The sequence below is a fragment of the Lathyrus oleraceus genome, chromosome 1, assembly GCF_024323335.1.
Source record: "Lathyrus oleraceus cultivar Zhongwan6 chromosome 1, CAAS_Psat_ZW6_1.0, whole genome shotgun sequence".
NCBI lineage: Eukaryota > Viridiplantae > Streptophyta > Magnoliopsida > Fabales > Fabaceae > Lathyrus > Lathyrus oleraceus.
In genome coordinates, this window is record NC_066579.1 from 235,378,443 (window position 1) to 235,395,295 (window position 16,853).

Below are 16,853 nucleotides of genomic sequence, written 5' to 3' on the forward strand. Positions count from 1 at the left end.
GCAACTTTCCAACCTATTTCATTTATGTTGATTCCTTAGGATTGGCATTAATTTTAGAAAACAAATAATGTAATCATCTCTGTTGTTTTAATATGTTGGGTTGAAGAAATTCAACATCTGGACCAACATGTCATGTACGATGTCACGACATCAGGTCTGTGACATCGCACATGTGTAGGAAACTGAATTAATTAATTCAGTACATGTCATGGGATCAGCAAGGATATCTGGTGAATATCCTAACTCCCTTGTGGAGGTCTTGAAGACTAAATCAGAATATATATATATAGGCTCTAAATATGGAGATATATATGGAGAGAATTTAGGAACTTGAAGACCTTGTTTGTAGCAGAATTTTTCTGCTGAAGTTGCAACAGCAAAGAACAAGTCTGCTGCAATTTTCTGAAGGCCCAAATCCAGTTGGGTGATTAGGTTATAAATAGCTGATTGTAATCTAGTTTTTGTAAGCCTCTTAGAATGAAAATTTAGGGGTGTGTGTGAGGTAAACCTCCCAATCTGTGGGAAGGTTACCATATGTTTCTCAGTGGTAAAAGCTGAGAATTTTGTAACTCGAAGCCTGTAGGCAAGAGTGATTTTGTTCTTGAATGAAGCTGTGAAGCAAGTTCAAGGTGTGGTAACATTACATTGTATTTGTAGTGATAGGAATGGAAACTGGAGGTTTCTATCTAGGAGTTCCTAGGTATAGATTGCATTGGGTAGGGATTAAGTGATGAGTTGTAAACGGGTGAGTTTAACTCTGAATTGATACTACTAATAGTGGATCTTCTTCCTGGCTTGGTAGCCCCCAGATGTAGGTCATGTTGGACTGAACTGGGTTAACAATTTCCTGTGTTTGTTTTCCTTCTGTATGATATAATCATGTCTGCCATAACTAAGCATGTATTCCAGTCTGTTCATCAAGATAATAGCAGACCTGATACATAGCCTTCTGTTGGAATGTCAATCAGAATGTTTTGACATTCATCAACAACAGCACATACTGTTTAATAAGCTGATGATTTCAGTTCAGTATGTAGTGAAGTCTGGAGTTCAAAAGCACAACAGACCTGGCCAAAAGATCATTGTGAAACTGTCAAACTGGATGTCTTGACAGTTCTTCCAGTAAGCTGATACTGATGCAGAGACTGGTTGGTCTTTTACAGTACAGCAAATTTAGCACAGTCTGTTTTCAGGAACCAAGCAGACTTAGCATATGGTTCTGGACTTGGGTGTCAAACGGAATGTCGTGACATTCACTCCTGACTGCATATGCTAAATTGTTGGATGGAAAACAACAGAAGTGAATGATAAGGTGCACATAACTAGGTGTTCCTCCATTCTAGGATGACATAGAAGGAGAGGTCGTGACACTGTGAAAAGGTGCACATTAGTACAGAGTGTAATAACTGTCTTGCTGTAATAGGTACAATGTTAGATCAGATGTCATGACTTGACGTAGAACATCTGAATACTGACTACACCAGAATTTCAATTGGTATCAAAGCAGGCATCCTGTTCTGTTTCTGGATGAGATCCATGGGTGATACTTTCTGGTATCTTGCAAGGAGTTATGTTAGTACTGAAGATGGAACCTGTGTAAGGTTCTGTAATTCCCTGAATGGTCCCTTGAAGTAGGTGGATGGACTGTTCATGACAGGAATGGTGTGTACCTGTCTCTGGAGGTTGGCAATTGGCCTGTGTGTGAGACAGCTGTGCCAGTACTAAATCACATTCAAACCTGGTATGGTCTTGGAGGCCAATCTGGTGAAGTGTGTGTTCATAGGTTGAGTTGTATTATGATTTCCGCTGCATAATACATGGCAAAACTCAAACTCTGATGTAGTTTTCCCTCATGTGGATGAAAGGTTGCTGTGTTCAAGATCTCATCATAATCTACTGAAGATGTCAAAGATACTTGAGTCTCCTCAAGTCCACTCATCATGACGTTCTCACTTCAGGATGGTAAGAGTCACTTAATCACTGATTCTCTTACTCTCTTGAGTAGTGTATATGAAGACCTTGAAGACCTTCAAGGAAGGGTTGTTCCAAGGAGGTGGAACCAATGTTCTATGTGATGTTAGAACATGGTGTTCAACAAGTATGCAGCTACTGGTTGAAGAGCAGATGTTTTTAGGGTTCAAACAAAGGGATAATTCTGTTTGGAACCTACTCCTGACCTGGAAGAGGAGACATCTGTGTGTGCTAAGTTGACAAGAGCAGGGTCAACTGTGTGTGTGCTCAAGAAGGTCATCCCTATAAGTTGAGCTGGTTGAGATGTGACATTGTGCAATCTCCTGCTGTTAGGCATCTTCCTGCAGTTTGATCAGGATTGGATAGTTGTTCCCTGAAGTACTATGGTGTATTGGAAGACAAGTCTCCTGGATGTTAGCAGTCAATAATGGGGTAACCTAATTGTGATATCATTTAAGGGGGTTGGAACCATGAATCTTGATATTCAAACACCACGTTCAGAAGTGGCAGTTCTTACTAGGAGTGAGAATATGAAGATTCAGAGGTTGGTTGAGGTAATATGCTCTGGCAATGCATATCTACTATCGACTGGTGTTGTGTGTCTCACTAGTACTTATGGTCAGCTGAAGTCTGATTGGTGTGATTGGAGGAGTTAGTTGCCACTGGTAAGGGATGGTGGATGTCATGTTGAGACATTTGTGTACAATGCATGGATATTGGTGTGGAGTTTCCATGATTGTTAATTTGAGGGGGAGTTTTGGTTAACCTCCTCACGTTTGGTCAGCCTAGGGTCTGGTTGGCTGTTGACCTGTGTCACATGGGTTCTGGTTGGCTGTTGTGTGACACATTTGCAAGGAAGGATTCATCTCTCTCATTCCTAAGGGTGAATCTAATCTGGAAAGAGTCTCAAGACTATTAAGGTGCTTGCAAGCAGAAGATGTTGACACTAGAAGAGTATCCTCAAAGCACTCTTATGGTGGAAGTATCTGAAAGGATAATTGGGAAAGGATTTAAGATCAATGGCTACTTGTGTCAAGTACAAGTATTTAATTGATTATCCTTGGAGCTCAAGATAACGGATGTTCTTAAAGATGTTGGAACATCACTTCTTCAAGACCCTGTGCAGAATCACAGGAAGGATAGTACATTGGCGTAGGATCTATCTCTTTGGTGGCAGCAAAAGCATATGATCTCTGAAAAGGTTTCCTGGCAAGAAACTTGATTCAGCCTTGGTATGTACAAGAAGAAGAAGACATCATAGTCTTGATGGTGGTTACTTGGATCAGTTTATTTCTGATCTAGGTAAGGAAGTGCATTAGCTTATGCACACTGTGGAGTCAAGAACAAGTGGCAGCAATCTTGACATCATGGAAACAGCCTTGCCTTAGGATGTGAAATCCTTGGTAGAGCTGAAGGGTTAGTGTCTAACTGGTCCTTCTGAAGACTCATACATCAGAGTGTTTGATGTCTTTGGAGAAGAAGCAGGGATTCATCAAGGTGTGAGCTTGGATGACTTAACTGCAAACCAGCAGGATGGAGGTTGTTTACTCAAACTTGGTTCCACAATCAAGTCTATGAGAACATGGAACTCTTGTTCTGTGAAGGGAGGAAGTTCTTTCAAGTGGCAGAAGAAGGAGCTGAATTCAACAGCTAGATGTCAAAACACAATGTTGTGACATTTGGTTCAACATCAGACCCTTAGTTGGTGATGTGGCACATCAACTTGAGATAGAAAGGTCTACAGGGTTGTAGATTGGATACTTCAAAATCTTGAAGTTCTAGTCTCACTTGAGAGGTCAGAATATCTTAGGGAGAAGTCTGATAAACTTGGGGAGGTCAAAAAGCAGCATTTGACCTTTTCATATGAGAATTCATGAAGGAGGTAATCATCCAGTGGCAGTTGGTCTATCTCAGAAGTGAGTTCGAAGAATCAAGATAATCAACATAAGGCAGCTGATTATTCTTGAGGAAAGTCTGAGACAAATTACTTTTGAGCAGAAAAGTATTAAGTTGAAGACAAAAGGAGGTGTTTTCTATTCATCCCTTGGAGCTTGTGGTAGGAGTTCTGAGCCATCTATGGAAGATTATCTCATGTAATGGGATGAAAAGGTATATGTCCCAATTTATGTCTGGATTCTTCTTGATCAAGCTGGTGACTCAGTGATATCTGAAGACTGTCAGATGGTGTTCCCTGTTATGTGTGAAGGATGTCCTAACGAATGTTAGAACATTTTGTGAAGTGGCTTTCTGTTCTGGTTAGAAGAGAGATTGACACAGGGTGTGGATGTGTTCAACCAAGAGGGTTGAACAGAGGGTGCGCTCTTGAAGACATGAAGATGAGTCTTATGTTTTCCATTCATCAAGTGGGTTGAGTTCTTTTTGAATCAGGAAGAAGGTGAAGGTCCAACCATGTTGGATATGTGTGACCTCCAAGAGAGTAGGTTGTCCATGACAGGGGGAGTTGTGCCTTTGTGCTGCAAGCAATCACCAAGCTTGTGGTCTATGTGTTCTCAGATAACTAGGTAGTTATCAGGATGCTGTGATGTATGTCAAGGCTGAGTGAGCAGAAGAATGTCTGACCGGATGTCATGACATTGCCCTGAACATTGCTGTTAATTCCTTCTGAATCTAAAAGTCATTAGGAATTATGAGGGTGATGTGGCTAAGTCTGATAAACCAGAATAAGCCTGATGGCTACAGCTGTATGGTACAGGGGGAGTAACCATCAACTGAAGTGTGAAAAGTTGGCTGTAGCAGTGCTAGGTGTCAAGTATCTACTGGAGGTATGACAGAAGTTGGCTATTGAATACTGGCTGAATGCAGGAATGTTAAGACATCGCGTGCAATGTGTCTGACTGCATATATGGAATGGTCTCCATGCACTGGAACGGCTGTTTTGGAAAAGAAACAGTCAAGAGCTATAAAAGGTATTCAAAGATAGTCTGAGATTTTGTTGGTGATTCTCTGACTGTTTCTCAGCAAAAATAAATGCATCTTGACCAAGCATTTATTTCTACCGGAAACTCCTAGGCACAGGCTGGACTATTTAAAGGATGCAACAGCCCTCTTCCTCTCTCACGAAAAACACTCCATTCTCAGAATCATGGGGTATGTTAAGGTTTGGGCAAGCTGCGCCTGGATCTGGTTTTGTGAAGGGTGCCTTTACAAATGTTTAGCTAAAAAGGGGGAGAGAAATATAGTCCTGGGATTGAGGATGTACCAAAAGCAAGCCAACTGTGGATGTGGCAGCAAACAGAAGTTGGCATCAGGCACAAAATCCACCAACTGGGGTTTCCACTGGTGTCTTGTGATCTGAGTTAAGAAGACAGTTGTGCCTTGTGATCTGAGTTACATTGTCTATGTACTCAGCATTACATATTCTTCTGGAAGCTCTCCGGTTGAGGGGAAGGGTTCTGGTACAACTGAGTATTGTCCCTCTTCTTCCCCATGTACACCAACTTTGGTGTTTGTGGTGGTGGAGCCAATGACGGAGATGAAGAGCATTCCCAAATTGGGATGTTTTGTCCAGTGTATTGTTTATTTATTTTAGCTAAAATTTGCCAAAGGGGGAGATTGTTGATTCCTTAGGATTGGCATTAATTTTAGAAAACAAATAATGTAATCATCTCTGTTGTTTTAATATGTTGGGTTGAAGAAATTCAACATCTGGACCAACATGTCATGTACGATGTCACGACATCAGGTCTGTGACATCGCACATGTGTAGGAAACTGAATTAATTAATTCAGTACATGTCATGGGATCAGCAAGGATATCTGGTGAATATCCTAACTCCCTTGTGGAGGTCTTGAAGACTAAATCAGAATATATATAGGCTCTAAATATGGAGATATATATGGAGAGAATTTAGGAACTTGAAGACCTTGTTTGTAGCAGAATTTTTCTGCTGAAGTTGCAACAGCAAAGAACAAGTCTGCTGCAATTTTCTGAAGGCCCAAATCCAGTTGGGTGATTAGGTTATAAATAGCTGATTGTAATCTAGTTTTTGTAAGCCTCTTAGAATGAAAATTTAGGGGTGTGTGTGAGGTAAACCTCCCAATCTGTGGGAAGGTTACCATATGTTTCTCAGTGGTAAAAGCTGAGAATTTTGTAACTCGAAGCCTGTAGGCAAGAGTGATTTTGTTCTTGAATGAAGCTGTGAAGCAAGTTCAAGGTGTGGTAACATTACATTGTATTTGTAGTGATAGGAATGGAAACTGGAGGTTTCTATCTAGGAGTTCCTAGGTATAGATTGCATTGGGTAGGGATTAAGTGATGAGTTGTAAACGGGTGAGTTTAACTCTGAATTGATACTACTAATAGTGGATCTTCTTCCTGGCTTGGTAGCCCCCAGATGTAGGTCATGTTGGACTGAACTGGGTTAACAATTTCCTGTGTTTGTTTTCCTTCTGTATGATATAATCATGTCTGCCATAACTAAGCATGTATTCCAGTCTGTTCATCAAGATAATAGCAGACCTGATACATAGCCTTCTGTTGGAATGTCAATCAGAATGTTTTGACATTCATCAACAACAGCACATACTGTTTAATAAGCTGATGATTTCAGTTCAGTATGTAGTGAAGTCTGGAGTTCAAAAGCACAACAGACCTGGCCAAAAGATCATTGTGAAACTGTCAAACTGGATGTCTTGACAGTTCTTCCAGTAAGCTGATACTGATGCAGAGACTGGTTGGTCTTTTACAGTACAGCAAATTTAGCACAGTCTGTTTTCAGGAACCAAGCAGACTTAGCATATGGTTCTGGACTTGGGTGTCAAACGGAATGTCGTGACATTCACTCCTGACTGCATATGCTAAATTGTTGGATGGAAAACAACAGAAGTGAATGATAAGGTGCACATAACTAGGTGTTCCTCCATTCTAGGATGACATAGAAGGAGAGGTCGTGACACTGTGAAAAGGTGCACATTAGTACAGAGTGTAATAACTGTCTTGCTGTAATAGGTACAATGTTAGATCAGATGTCATGACTTGACGTAGAACATCTGAATACTGACTACACCAGAATTTCAATTTATAAATATTGCAATAACTCAACCTCTACAACACTCAACATCTACAACAATCAATACCTACAATACCCAACCTCTGCAACACTTAACCTCACTGCAACACTCAACCTCTCTCTGCAACGGTCAATCTCTCTACAACAATATGTCTCTGTTGATTATGGGTGATGAACATCGAGGAACAATAAATAATATTGTGACATTTGTATGTTATTACTTAATTTATATTGTTTATTACTTATTCTTATTCTTATTTAGTAATAAAATGTCTCTATTGTTTATTACTTCTTCTTACTTATTTCTTACTTATGTTTTATTAGGACCCAAAGAGATTTCAATGTCGTGTACATGAATATGTACCACATGATCCTTTGATAGAACCATATATTCGAGGATGCGTTTTTGGTAATTTACTCAACATACTCTCATACTCGGTTGACTACAAATTTATTATTCCCTTGTTAGAGAGATGGAGACCCGAGACCCATACATTTCACCTTTCTTTCGGTGAGTGTACCGTCACACTTGATGATGTCTACATGTTGTTAGGTCTACGTATCGATGGTAAGACCGTAAATGGTAGAGTTAACCAAGATAACTCTATATGCGATGAATTGTTGGGTGCTCCTTTGTGTGAAGACACAACTACGGAAGAGACTTCTGGTCAAGCTAGGGGTCAAGGTATTAATTTAAAATATCTTAAACAATATTATGCAAGTATAACATTAAACGAAGAATCTATCGAGTATGAAAAGATAATTAAAGCTCGGCGTTATATTATGATTCTATTTGGTAATTTTTCATTTCCTGAAAGTACTGGTAATACGGTAAATATTATGCATTTGTCGTTGTTACGAAACATAAATAAGAAAATCACATATAATTGAGGTTCAGCTGTTTTGTCCCATCTATATAGTTCGTTGTGTAAAAATGCCAAAAAGAATACTTATACGTTTTATTCTTGCGCCTACTTGCTATAAGCATGAGGTTGGTCAAGAATGCCGTAACTCGCCCCGGTCAACGAGAAACCATTCACATTACCTTATGCAACAAAGTAAGTTAAAAATTTTACCATCTAATTGTTGGTGTAAGCCCTAGAGGCCAATACTTTTGGTACTTGTATCGAATTATTTATTAATAACAAAAGGCTTTTTCTTTATTACGTTTGTTTAATAAAGTCCCTAGAATAGCTAGTCCGTTTAATGTATCAAGTATGACTTAATCATGAGATCACATTAAACATAAGGACACTATTCTTAAAGTATTCGTAGTCGAGCTTTATTGTGAAGTGGGATAACATTAAAGCATGAAGACTATTATGTTTGTAGACTGATGATCACATCTCATGGATCATGGATAAGAAGTTATCAAGTCTTAAACATAGGTATGAATATTAAGAGTAATATTTATACCGGATTGACCCGCTATGAGAATACTGTATAGAAAGTTATGCAAAGTGTCATAATTTATTCTCATGGTGATAATGATGTATACCACTCTTCGACCTGAAACCACTATGGACCCTAGATGTGGAGTCGAGTGCTTTATTGTTGATCCAACGTTGTCCGTAACTTGATAACCATAAAGACAGTTGATGGGTACTCCACAAAGCATGCTGAGGGACATGAGTGTCCTAGATGGAATTTGCCCATCCTGCGTAACAGGATAAATGTCTATGGGCCCAATATTGAACTGGACAAGGATGACACGGTCTATGCCTTGTGTTCAATATATACATAAGGGCAAAGGGGTAATTATACACATAATTATTATCACAGAAGGATTTGTCAGATCACATGACATTTCCGTGACTTGGGTAGCAGTGATGTGTTGCTAGATACCGCTCACTGTTTATTATGTTAAATGCGTGATTTAATATAATTGCCAACGTCGCAAAAACCTACAGGGTCACACACAAAGGACGGATTGATGAGAGATAAAGTAACTAAGGAACATCGTAAGGTACAATGCACTTAAATGGTAAGGTACCACATGCTTAAGTGATTTTGGGCATATTATAAGATATGGGCCAAAATACACTTAAGTGGGCTTTTTAGCTTGAAGCCCACACAAGTGGTTCTATAAATAGAACCCTTGGGTAGAAGCATTGTCACTCTAATTGGAATTTCGTTTCCCTCTCTCTCTCACTCAAAGCCTTCATTCGTAGCAGCTAGCACTGAGATTGAAGGAATCCGTTCGTGTGGACTAAGTAGAGACGTTGTCATCGTTCAAAGTTCGTGATCGCCACAAGCGGTAACGATTCTATCACTGATCATGCCCATTCATAAGGATCACTAAATGGAGAAATTTTTAAATTCCGTTGCGCCTTTGGATGGCAATTCTCCTACAGTGGTATCAGAGCCACTTACGAAACCATGAATCTGGTAACTGTTTATTTTCTGTATTAATACGATTAAAGACAGAATGAATCAAAGATTAAATTGAGATCGATCAAGTTATATATATGATATAAGTAATCATGATGCAAAATACATTATATATGATATAATGTTCTTGTTTCGTTCATTTAAACACTCAATGGTTGTTTTCCTTTGAGCGATCAATGGTCATTTGCTTCTTGATCCGACATTAGTATGGTGAAGCAATGACGTATTGATCAATCATACTGAATCAACAATCGAGATGTGTTTGACGGTCTGAAATTGGCGCATCAGGGTTAGTGACGGCACAAGGGTTGTGTTGTCAGAGAGTTATGCGATTGGGGTTGTGACTGCACAAGAGTTGTGCTTTCTAACAAATTTTCGTACAGTGTTAACCGATTAACGCATGTGGTTAACCGGTTAACGCAAGACGGAATACTGTTTTCTAAAAGGATTTTCAAACAGTGTTAATCGGTTAACGCATATGGTTAACCGGTTAACGCGAAACGGAATACAACTTTCTAACAGTTCTTCAAATAGTGTTAACCGGTTAACACTTTTGGTTAACCGGTTAACGCAAGACAGAAAGAAAATTTTCTAACAGTTTTTCAACAGTGTTAACCGGTTAACGCATTTGGTTAACCGGTTAACGCAAGGCAAAATTCACCTGTTCGGCTAACTCTGCATAATGTGATCGGTCGTCGAGATTTAATTTGGTTTTAATTGATTAAAAGAATTAAAATTGATAATAATAATAATAATGTGTTTATTATTGTCTTGTGGTGATCGGTTATGGCCTTAGTTTTCCTTTATTTTGTTTTGGGTTTTAAAATACGACATGCGTGTCGTGCCTCTCTTTTAATCTCTCAATGTAACTTCTTTTCTCATCTCACTCCCTCGTATGTAAAAAGAGTTTCTTTATGTAATGTAATGTTATGAAGAAAGCAAAGAAGTCAGTGCCAAAGGAGGACAACCCTTGAAGATCTTGCTTGGAGAAGCTTAGATCGTTATTAGGTTAGCTTAGGTTCTCTCATTGGCTTGGAAGAACAATTGCGCTAGGGGCCATAATTGTTTCATTATATATGTATGTTGATGCATGTGAATATATGTTGATGCATGTGAGAGACGATTTATATGATAAATAAGCCGGTGAGATCAGAAAAATTGTAATTCCCTCAAATTAAATATTAAGTTTATGCTTTCCAAGTTTTAACACTCATTAAGACTAGTATCGGATAATGTAGGTTTCGCCTACGCGAGGTGCATGTTCTATATGAAGGTGAGAAAAACAAGAAAGGGGGGTTTGAATTGTTTTTGGAAAATAAGCGCTTTTTCAAAATGAAAATCACACAAGGAATTTTATACTGGTTCGCTTATAACACAAAGCTACTCCAGTCCACCCGGCCAAGGTGATTTCGCCTTCAACAAGGACTTAATCCACTAATCTTGAAAGATTGAATACAAACAACGTCTAAGAGAAAGATCTCTTAGTCCTCTCAAGTATACAGACTACACAGAGTCACTTGAGGAAATACAACAAAAGATGAAAGCTTATGTAATCTAGAGTGCTTCTAAGATAAGCAAATATTACAACAATAAGAACAAAGTATTTCACGTACTAAGCAAAAGCTTCGTGAAGATTGAGAGAATAAACAGTATTTTTGTGTGTTGATGTTTCAGTAAAATCTTGTTGTATATCTTGTACTCTGAATGTTGATTTGCAGTCCTTTATATAGAAGAGAAGGATCCGTTTGAAAAATCATGGCAGATAATAACTCTTGAAAAATAATTAGTGCCATATCTTATGTTGCTTGTTGTCAAAGCAACTTTCACTTCTTGAATGACTACTTACCACAAATAGTTCCTTATCATTTGTATTTTTGGAGTTAACGTCTCTTCCTGTATTAGGAAATCCATTTCCATAACTTTATTTGAAGTTAACGTTACTCTTCCTTATTTAGCAATTCCATAATCAGAGTCTTCATGTTTCTGGAGATCTTAGAATCTGCTATCTAGCTTCTGATGTTGATCTTTTGAGTTCTGATGATTTCTTCAGATAGCGCCAAGAGCTTCTGAAGTTTGACATACTGTTGTTCAGAATCAGAACTTCTAGAGTGTACTTCTTGTTCAGATGCTTCTGATATTTTGCTGTTTTGCTCAGAGTTAGACTTTCTTGAACGTGTTTCTACTTCAGATGCTTCTTATCTTCTGATAATTTGTATCTGATCTGGTTCTGTATCTGATGACATCATCAGATCTCTTCCTTCTTTCTTTAGAACCCTGCACACTTAGAAACTTTTCGTTAGGGTGCCATTTTTGGTTTCATCCTTTGTTATCATCAAAATCATGGAATCTGTTGTAGAACAATTTTTGTTCTTACAATCTCCCCCTTTTTGATGATGACAAAACAATCTTAATTAGCAGATGAAACATATAAAATATCAGATCAGATAGACAAGAGCTCCCCCTGAGATAGTGCTAGGGAGTTCAGAAGTTCTTACCAGAGTTTCTAAGTAAAGAGGTTTCTTGATACCTTCTGCAATTTCTTAAGTCCAGGTTAGATAAATTTATTTTTAAGAAAAATATGTTGCAGAATGCTTAAGGTATTTAGACAATATTTTCATCAGAGCTATTAATGACTTCTCCCCCTTTTTGTCAGAATCAAAAAGACAGCAAAAATAAATAATTGAAGAGAAAAACATTGTATTTAGATAAAAAGCAACAGAGGCAAAAAGAAACAAAACATCAGAAACAAAGAAATCAGAGCAACAAGCAATAAGTCCTAAGTGCCTAGGGGTTCGGAGGCGGAGGCATTCTCTGAAGCAACATAGCCAGCATGTTCTGAATGTTGTCGTTGACAGTGTCTTGTTTATCCATTCTGGTACGGAGTTCATTCTGATCTTGCTTAAGTTCTTTCAGCGTCTGGAGAACCATAGGGATAACAGAAGAAGAAGACTCCCCCTGAGTCAGAGCCTGCTGTGCTTCAGCAGCAGCTTGTGCTTCAGCTTCGGCAGCAGCAGCAGCATCAGCCAGAGCTTTAGCTTCAGCTTCCTTTATCCTTAGAATTTCAGCTTCTCTTGCTCTTTCTTCCTCCAGCCTTCTAGCCTCTTCTTCAGCTTCTCTTGCTAATCTCTCTTCTTCCAGCCTTCTAGCTTCAGCTTCTCTTGCAAGTCTTTCCTGAAGTCTTGCCTCAGCATCTCTGATGTAGCCATTTCTGACTTGTTCAGAGATGTTCTTCAGTCTAAAAGCCTCAGAGGTCATCCAGCCAATGACTCTGTTCCAGTGTGTCCTTACAGAGTCAGGATCATCACTGACTTCAGAGTTAGTGGCCAGAGACTTGACCTTTTGTACTGAAGCCCCTGCGACCAGCATTATGGCTTCCTCAAGGGTAGGTACAGAAAGGTTTGGTTCAGAGGTTTGAGGTGAAGAAATTGGAGGGCTGAGATTTAATGTGAGAGGTTCAGATTCTGCTTCAGGTTGAGGTTCAGATCTTTGGGGGTGAAGCGTAAAGAGGGTTTAAGTCTAAAGGTTCAGTTTCAACTTCAGGTTCAGGTTCAGGTTCAGCGGAGGTGTTTGGAGGGGTGATATCAGAGGTGTGGAGGTCAGAGGGTTGAGTTTCAGAGGGTTGGTCTTCAGAAGTAATGTTGGTTGTTTGTTCTGGTGGAGGTGAAGTTGCTTCAGAATGTGTTTGTGTTGGTTGTTGTGAAGCAAGGTTTTGAGCCTGAATTTGGGCTAAGGTTGGGGAGTCAGGGTCAGAGTATTCTTGGTCAGAGGAGATTTCAAGGTATGAGGGTGATTCTGGGGCTGAAGATGAAGAGGAACTGGTTTGGTTCAGTTCTTCAGCTTCAGATAAAGGTAGTGTTGTATGGGCAAGATTAAATTTGGGTCGAGGTTCTGAGGTTCTGGTGGTTGAAGGTGGGGTTTCAGAGGTTGTGTATATGGGTGGTGTTGGGAGAGGATTAGATGAAGAAGCCAAAATGTGTTCAGAGGGAATAGAGGGAGCAGACATACCAGTAGTTTCTTGCAGATGCGCTGGAGATCTGGTCCCAGAAGTTTCTCCTATTCTTGCTCTCTTTGCCTTTGAAGATTTATTCTTAGGGGGGCCTCGTTTAAATCTGACAAAATCTTCTTTTGAGTCCAGACAGTCGTCCAATCTGAAGTCAGATGTGTCAACTCCTTCATCCTTTAGCCGTTGCAAGTAGTGGAGGATTGCATCTACAGGTTCATTCTTGAAGAACCTTGCAAGACCATGGGGCAACTTCCTCTGATCTTTCAAGGCATCCCAGGAGGTATCCATAGTGGGTCTGACTTGAATTTTCTTCAGAATTCCCATACTCTTGAGATTTCTGGCGTTCATAGGCCTCCCAATATCTATTGCCAGATCCTCCATCAGTTTGGCCTTCTCCGGATGATCTACCAGCCCATTCTCGATGAAGACATCAGATAACAATCTTCCCAGAGGGATGTAGGTTCTGGGCTTCATGTTGTTTCTGGTCTCCCTGACAGAGTCTCTGAGGTATCTGAAGAGTAGTGCAGGAAGGCAGATCTTCACACCCTTGTGAATGCAATACAGAATGCACTTCTGATCTGCATTGATGTAGTCAGAGGAGTTTGATGCTGGGCGGTGGTGAATAGTTCCCAGAATGATCTTAAGCCATACCCTGAGGTTCTGATGAAGCTCTTTGTTCTTTGAAGGATTTCCTTCAGTGTTATGTTTGAAGATGGTTGGATTGATCACTTCAGCAATGCGCCTTGACCTAGGGTTGATGTTGTAAATCCTTTTTCCTCCATCTCTCTCCATGTTCAGTAAAGAAGCAATTGACTTTTCAGTAATTACTATCTTTACCCCCAAAACATAAGAGACGATGAAATGGTCATCAGCGTCTGCAAATCTCCAGAACTCCTTGATGAGAAGTGGGTAAACAGGACCATAAAGCCTTTGGAAGTAGTTTTCCCACCCTTGTTGACGAAGTTCTTCAGTAAGATCAACGCCATTTCTCTTCATGTTTTGAAAGTCTACTAGAGTTTCACACAAAACTTCCAATCCCTCAAATGGAGTTGCTAGGTTTATGTGAGGTAGACGATCAAGGATATGGGGTTCCTTGTGCACTGGAGTAATGGAAACTCCTGTAACAGTTGGAGTTGGAAAGCTTGAGCTTTGAGCGGTGGCGTTGGATTCCATTTGTTGAGAAAAGTTGAAAACTTCTTGTTGTTGAGCATCCATAGTTGAAGAAGAAGATGAAGATTGATGAAGATGAAGTATTTGTAGAAATGCTTCAGAGAGGGTTTAGAAAGGGTTTGAGAGTGAGTGAGAGTGATAAGTGTGTGAAATGTGAGAAAAGTGTTTAAATACCCTAAGTTAAAACACATGCAAAACGACACATCATTCAGCGTTAGCACAAAATTCAAGTTAGCATGCTTGGGGGAGAAATGATTAAGGCTAATTAATGAATGTCTAATCCCAACAGTACGCACACTGCTCGAGGAGATTTCAAACGTCTGTCCTTTGAATTTCTTTTGACAGCTGTCTAGAAGTTCTAGGGTCAGACGCTCAATGCTCCACGTGTTTTTATGTATCTGATCTTTAGGAATACCAAAGGATTGGTTCCTGAAGATTTCTAACTCAGATATCTTCTTAACTTGGTAGAAGTATCAGAGTCAGAGGCAGAAGTACATTTGTTTACATCAGAGTCTCATTTTACATTCTCAGAGGCACAATTCAGTCAGGACAATTTTGAATGTTCAGATTTTTTAAGATAAAAAGAAATTTATCTTCAGCTAGAGGCTTAGTAAAGATATCTGCCCATTGATGATCTGTATCAATGAACTTTAATGTTACTATCCCTTTCTGAACATAGTCTCTGATAAAATGATGTTTTATTTCAATGTGTTTGGCTCTGGAATGTAGAATGGGATTCTTACTTAGACAAATGGCAGCAGTATTATCACAGAAGATAGGAATGTTACTCTCAAAAATTTGCAGATCTTCTAACTGATTCTTCATCCAGAGCATCTGAGTTGTGCACAGTGATGCTGAGATATATTCTGCTTCTGCAGTAGATAGAGCAATAGTTGATTGTCTCTTGCTAGCCCAGAATATCAAATTGTTTCCCAGAAGCTGGCAATTTCTAGATGTGCTTTTTCGTTCTAATCTATCTCCTGCATAATCTGCATCACAGTAACCAGAAAGTCTATACTCTGATGTTTTCTCATACATCAGGCCCAGGTTAGGAGTTCCTTTCAGATACTTGAGAATTCTCTTAACTGCTGTTAAATGAGATTCTCTAGGATCTGATTGGAATCTGGCACAGAGACAGACACTAAAGAGGATATCAGGACGAGTAGCAGTCAGATAGAGAAGAGAGCCTATCATACCTCGATAGAGCTTCTGACAAACCTTTGTGCTTACTTCTTCCTTTTCAAGAATGCATGTTGGATGCATTGGAGTCTTTGCAGATTTGCAGTCAGCCATGTCAAATTTCTTCAGAACATCTTTAATATAATTACTTTGATGAACATATGTAACTTCTGAAGTTTGGTTAATTTGAATTCCCAGAAAGAACTTTAGTTCTTGCATTAAGCTCATTTCAAATTCTGCCTGCATTAACTTAGAGAATTCTTGACAAACAGAGGCGTTAACTAAACCAAAAATAATATCATCAACGTATATCTGGCATATCATGAGATCATTGTTAAGGTTCTTACAGAAGAGTGTGGAGTCAACTTTCCCTCTGATAAAATTGTGTTCCAGAAGAAAATTGCTTAAACGTTCATACCAAGCTCTGGGAGCTTGTTTAAGTCCATATAAAGATTTTTTAAGTTTAAAAACATGTTCTGGAAAGTTTGGATTTTCAAAACCTGGAGGTTGGTTGACATACACTTCTTCTGATATATAACCATTAAGGAATGCACTCTTGACATCCATTTGATATAATTTAATAGAATGGTTAATAACAAAAGATACAAGAAGACGAATAGATTCTAACCTTGCGACTGGAGCAAAAGTTTCATTATAATCAATACCTTCTTGTTGACTATAACCTTGAGCTACCAGTCGAGCTTTGTTTCTGACGACTTCTCCTTTCTCATTCAGCTTGTTTCTGAATACCCATCTGGTTCCAATGACGTGAGTGCCTCTGGGCTTTGGAACAAGATCCCAGACATCATTCTTTGTGAATTGATCTAATTCTTCTTGCATGGCTGAAACCCAGTCGTTATCTAGAAGTGCTTCATCACAGGACGTAGGCTCAATCAGAGACACTAGTCCCAGAGGAGTATCTTCAGAGGTCCTGAAAGTAGATCTGGTTCTAACAGGTTCGTCTTTGTTTCCCAGAATCAAATCTTCAGATACATTGATACGACTTTTAACTTTCTTTGGGATTTCTGGGGATTTAATTTCTTCAGAATTCTGAGTGATAGTTGCTTCTGGAGTTTTATCAGAACCTGCAAGGGTGATTTCTAAATCTGC